Genomic DNA, 6,546 nt, shown 5'->3' on the forward strand with positions numbered 1-6,546 from the left:
TGAATAAAGTTAAATTTAATTAATTATATATCATATTTAATATATATATATATATATATATATATATATATATATATATATATTACTTGAAAGAATCATCATTTCATTAAAAGAAAATAAAAGGTACGAAAAATATTTCTTTTAAAATTACTCTTACATTAACTTAATCCTTTCTCATATTATAACATTAAATACTTTATTACTTGTTCTCAAGTATAGTTTACCTATATATAAATATATCTAGAAAAATTGGTAGACAAGTTTTAACATCATCAATTAATTAAAAAATATACTTCAAATAAACATAATCTTTTCTAGCATTATTATAATTCGAGTAGAATTAGATTTGTATCTTTGAGTAAAATCTTATGTTGAGTCTTTGAGTGAAAAAAGATATAATTAGAAAAAAAATCATTAAAAATAGTCAGATTTCTGGGGAGATGTTATTAGCAAGAAAAAATAATAGGGAGAAAATGAGAAAAAAATAACAACTGGTGTTTAGTTTTCCACTATAATTAAAAAGAAAGAAGAATGCACAGCGACCAAGTAACAATTGATTAACAGAAAATGGGTCCTAATTAACAGAAAATGAAATACAAGACATCATGCATGTAATTTGCTAGATACAATTCTTGGAAGCCTTGTCAACAATGGCTTTGAAGTTGTCAACATCATATATGATTCTGAGGAGTCCTTGCTGGTATCCCAACTCATCTGCAGACTGATCCAGCAACTCAACAATGGTTGGATGCTGAATCGCTTTGATGGATACCCAAATCTTCTCCATGTTGTGTCCCCCTTTGCCCACTAGCACTGGAACATACCCTTTGCGACCTTCTTCCATTTCGATCTTCCCTGCTATTGCTTTCTCTTACAGAAGACGTACTATGTATTTATATAGGGCTCTTCACCGGTTGGATGAGATTAATTAACCTAAGTAAGTCCTAGTGGCATGCAATTGGCAATTCGTGACCAATTAATATTAATTAATATATCTGCCAAGTGGCATGCTTGAGTGACGCTATTTAATTTTCATCAAGTACATATACAGAAAGTACAGAGTGACGAAGGATTATTAATTGTGAAGTATCAACATTTTGTTAATCAATTTTTATCGTGAAATCTAACTAGATATTTTTAATAGAATCTTCTTTTACTCAATGTTTTTTCAGTCCACTGTACTTTAATATAAAATATTTGCTTAAATAATTGGAGTGTAATTTTATTTTAATCATATTGATAATGTATTGAGTTTGTTAATGCAAGAAATGAACTTACTAAGGTTTAAAAATTTATTCTTATGCATATGAATTTAGATGTGTAATACTTTCATGCTTGTTAATTATATTTTTTTAAAGTATTCTTAAATATTATTTATGTTTTCAGATAAGTAATAACATCTCTTTTTTTTATTCCTATAATAAGATATGGAAAATTTATATCATAAGAGTATATGTTCAGAAAATTTTTATTTTTATTTTCGAGTCTAATTATACTTTATATTTCTATTATTATATTTTATTTTCATTATTTTGAATTTAAACATTTTAAAAAATATTAAAATTTAATCAAACATACTTTTGAATTTAGTAAAAAAAAATTGTTATAGTATTTCTGAAAATATCAACTCTTATAATACAATATTAATATAGCTTGAAACATGCATACACCAGCTTGGACTTTAAATCAAACAAGGTTAGGTTTGTTTTGTAATCTATCAATTATTTTAATAATGAAGTCATACTTCTCTGATCAAAACATAAGGGTATTTCGTGGTCCTTGTCACAATCACTAAGATATTGACAGATATATACTCTCTCAAATTGATTTGCCATGGCAATAAATTAATTTATATATCAACTTCCGAACCATGCACATATGGGGTAGCATGCATGCCGGCGCGCAGAAAAGTAACCTCTTTATGCTTTCTTTTCGGTCTTTTATTTGATTTGGGCGGGGCTAATTAACTCTTAATTATTTAAGAAGATTTAATTTTTTTAAAATCAAGAAGAAAAATACTTGTACTGTAAAATGGAAAAATTGTCACTACTAACTAAAATAGTGCATTCTACTACGCCAAAGGTATACAAGAGTTAAGATATATACTAACAAATGAAAAAATTGTCACTACTAATATTATTGAATTAATTCAAAGCAACCCTTAGAATTTTAGCATTTATGCTTAATTAATTGTTTTACAGATGAAAGAGTTATTCTCCAACTAAGCTAAAGGTGTACAAGAGTTAAGATTATATACTAACAAAGCTTTCAAAAAGGAAGTGACCACGCCTTGCAGTTGCAGGAGTAAGTCTACGCTCAAACTATAATAATAATAATAATAACAAAAGACGGCAAATCGGGTGACCTGATTCTCCTAAGGAGACCACAAATTCTATATAGCAAAAACTCGATTCTCATCCATTGTAATGCCTGAATTCAATAGTGCTTTGTAAACATCTCAGATAAATAAAAAACTGAGTTCTACTTAGTCTTTTAATACTATATTAGGAAAATTTCTCCCTAGATAAAACGAGTAAACCAAGATCGGTCATGGACAAATTCAATAACATCTAAGGGAAGGGTCAAATGCCAACAAATTTTTACACATATACTTTTATATTAATAAATTTCAAAATTATATATTCTAAAACTAAATAAAATTTACCTATATAGTTGAAAAGCAACTGCAAAGTGCGGTTATGATCTAATGGTTAGAATGATTTTTTTTTTCTTAATTAGGCCATGAATGTGGCTATATAAAAACATTTAAAAATAAGAAGAAAGCCAAGAAAGCATCTATACAACTATAAAGGATAGGCATAAGACTGTGAGGGAGGTGAAGAGCTCTGCTAGGGCTCCAGCTAAGAGTTCTAAGGAAGAAGAGGAAGACTCTTTTAACTGTAATACCAAAAAGGTTAAGACTATGGCAGGTTCGATTACGATAGATGAGGTTATTACTGAGGCCAGAGACAAAGAAAATATGTAGAAAGATAAGGTTCCAAAGTCCTATTTGGATACCTTGTTAGAGGCTGAAAAAGAGATTGTGACAAACTTCCAGAGCTTTGTAGATGAAATGGAACGTAACACTCAGGATAGATGTTACAAGGTAATTAGGAGTATGACAATAATAATGATGCTACAAAGCTATAACTATGTCCAATAACTCCTATCTCGAAGGAATTTGAATAATGGTGTGACCCCCGGAAGAACTCTCATATTGTTGTTGATGTGTTGGGAAGAAAGATAGTTTTAATTATGATTGAACACAAGCTACACAAGGAACAATCTATAATGGGAACTATACGCATTATCAATATGTCGCAAGACTATTACTACCTAGTTTAATTAGTTCTCGGTAAAGAAGGATTAATGGCATGCCCTATATTTTGAAGGACCATGGATTTTTTTTTGGTCAGCATGAAAAATTACTTTTATATAACCAAAAAGGGCATAAGAGATACCCATTTATATATTACATGACAAATGTTCCTTAAAACAAGTGACCCCTCTAATGGTTATATCATATTTAGCATACTACAAGATTGATGTTTATATCTACATTCTGGGTCTTTCCATTGAATTATATGAGAGAAGTTCTTATGGTAAGCAGGTCCAAAGCTGGGAACCATTTTAAAAATCGATATGCTAACTTTATACACTCCAGAGGGAGATTTTGCCAGAATCTATGTTGAAATTGACCTAGGAAGAAAGCTAGTATATATCGTGAATCAATGTCTTGGGTTAGATTCTAAAATTGAAATACGAAGGACTTCACTCAATATATTTTGATTATGGCAAGTACGATCATAAACAACCCAATCCATTCTTAAGAAAATATATTCTATTACCTTTATTAAAAGTAATTAAAAATATTGCTTGTATACTATTTTTTCAATTTTTCAAATGGTAAGAAGATTATAGGGATTAAAAGAGAGAAATATATATTAAATGCATGTATAATAGTGTTTAATTATCTGAAAGAGAATTTTCTAGAAAATGAATCAGATAAATATATTATTTTCTTTTCGTCTAAAATCTTGTTACAAATCTAAGTTACATCTATTGAAAAGAAAAAAGATATAATGAAAAAAAAAATATTTTTTAACAGTTTGGGGGATGGAAGTGGACTCACAATGTAGTGAAGCAACATTAGGGATTGAGCAAACAACAATTAAATGTCCCAACACATAATCACCAGCAGGAAGCTACCATGAAAGTAATGAAAGGTGGAGAAAGGGAAAATCATGCTGATGTAAGCCCTAAACAAATTAATGAGTCGTAAATTGTGGCTAATCAATTTGTTCAAGATAAGGCGGGATTAATTATACGGTCCATGGATGGTAGTTAAAAAGGGTAAAAATGTGTCTGAGACGCCAAGGGGCACAAAAATCAATGTTGAAGTTTTGAAAGCCATTAATGTGAAAGCTCCTGAAAAAACAGATCAAAAAGGGGAAACCAGATCAAGATTCAAATTGAATCAGTACCAAGATGTCACGTTTATTGCATATGATAGCTATAATAATTTTGCATTCGTTGCAAATGTGTAGTACATAGTTTCTTATGACATTCTATTCCAATCCACATCCTATTTAAAGGATATCCTTATGGACAATAAGTCTAGTAAACAACAATCTGTTATTATATATTATCATGATTAATTAATTTTTTTTGGATAGATAACATAAACAATTTATTATTAAGGTGATTTAATTTTGATAATATTTTTCATTAATTTAAATATACACTTATATTAGTCTACAAAAATGTTTAACTGTTTTATTAATTAATTAAATTCAATATCAACATTTTAAGTCTTCATTGTTAAATTAGTTTCGTAAGGTGCTAATATGACAACAAATTGACATATCAGTACTGCAAGTAAAAATTTTATTTTTGGGTAAATTACAAAACATGTCTGATTAAAATTTTATATTTATGAGAGAATTTCAATAATTGAAATCATAAAAGAAAAAAAATAATAAAAGGAAAAGATGAAAAAGAAAAATAAATAGACACGATAAATTGTGCCAAATACTTTTTATATGTTACTGGCATAATCGCTTCCAGTATGCTAAGGGTGAGTTAAAAACGTTAAGTATATGCAAATACTGCTGCACTGTCGTAGTCACATTACTGAAAATTACTAGCTTATGATGTATAACAAATATTTAGGATTTTGTTCACCTACTTATGAAGAAATCCGTTGTCGTCCAGCGGTTAGGATATCTGGCTTTCACCCAGGAGACCCGGGTTCGATTCCCGGCAACGGAAAAGTTATTTTAAATTATTTACTTTATTTGTTTTGTAAAAATGTTTTAACTTTTTCTGTGATATATATCATGAGTCATAGTCATGACTACTTATCCCATTAATAGCATATTTACCAGAAGCTCTCTGCAATCTTGTTGGTAGCACCAAGACTAGCTAAAATTAATGTGAAGACTACTACTTCTGAGTGGATTCAGTTGCCAGAAACTTCTGACGGTTGTATTGTATTGCTTCTCATTACATATCTAAACACTTTTGGTCTAAACACTGTACTTCCTACTCACTTGGATCCAGTTTTATATATTGTATGAGATCTTTTTTGAATTTCTGTAATTTAAAATTTATTGTTTAGATATTTTTTATGAAGAATTTTAAATAACTAAAAATTTAGAATTTCAATTCTCTTCTAAAAGGTGAGAAATTAAAATTTTTTCTTCAAGAACATAGTTCCTAAAATATCGATTGGGTATGAGCATAGAAGAACACATATAACTAGCACACCAATCATATTTTTTTTATTCATTTTTTTCATCCTCATAATTTTAATTTTTTTATCCAGACACAAACTTTTGAAAATAAAAGAATTTCAATTGAAATATTTGAAATTCTTAAAATTTAAAATTTCTCAAAATTTTAAATTTCTCCATCCAAACACACTTTTAGGAATTTTGTGATCTTAGGGTGTCTTGCTTTTGGAGAGCACCATATTATTGTAAAAAGTGAAAAATTAAAATTCTCTTCTTACCGTCTTCATCAAGAAACATAACTCCTAAAATATTGATCGGGTGTGAGCATAGATGAACACGTATAACTAGCACACCAATCATTTTTTTTTTCATTCATTTTTTTCATCCTCATAATTTTAATTTTTTTATCCAAACATAAAATTTTTAAAATAAAAGAATTTCAATTGAAATATTTAAAATTCTTAAAATTTAAAATTTTTCCATCCAAACACACTTTTAGGAATTTTGTGATCTTAGGTGTCTTGCTTTTGGAGAGCACCATATTATTTTACACTTCCATTGTTGTGTGAAGGAACAAATATTGTGGCACGTAATTCAGTTGAAAATTGAGTTTCATTGGATCATTGTTATATATTTAGTTTCTGTGTGTCTTCCTTTGGATGAGAAATTGGATTCACTACAAAAAAACATTTGAACTATGCAAGGTTCAAAACCATATTCCTTATCATTTCTCTGTCAGGAAAACTTGTGATATCATAAAAATCACTACATCTAGAAAGTTTAGTTAGGATTGTTGGTTGATGCAATTAAA

General features: G+C 28.7%; 1 non-coding gene across 1 annotated transcript; it reads left to right on the plus strand.

The window, feature by feature from the left end:
• The first annotated feature begins 5,199 nt into the window (after positions 1 to 5,199).
• On the plus strand, positions 5,200 to 5,271 carry TRNAE-UUC. The gene has a single exon. It is a non-coding gene; the product is annotated as a tRNA-Glu (tRNA).
• The last annotated feature ends 1,275 nt before the right edge of the window (positions 5,272 to 6,546 follow it).

This window comes from Glycine soja, chromosome 14 (assembly GCF_004193775.1).
Source record: "Glycine soja cultivar W05 chromosome 14, ASM419377v2, whole genome shotgun sequence".
Taxonomy (NCBI): Eukaryota; Viridiplantae; Streptophyta; class Magnoliopsida; order Fabales; family Fabaceae; genus Glycine; species Glycine soja.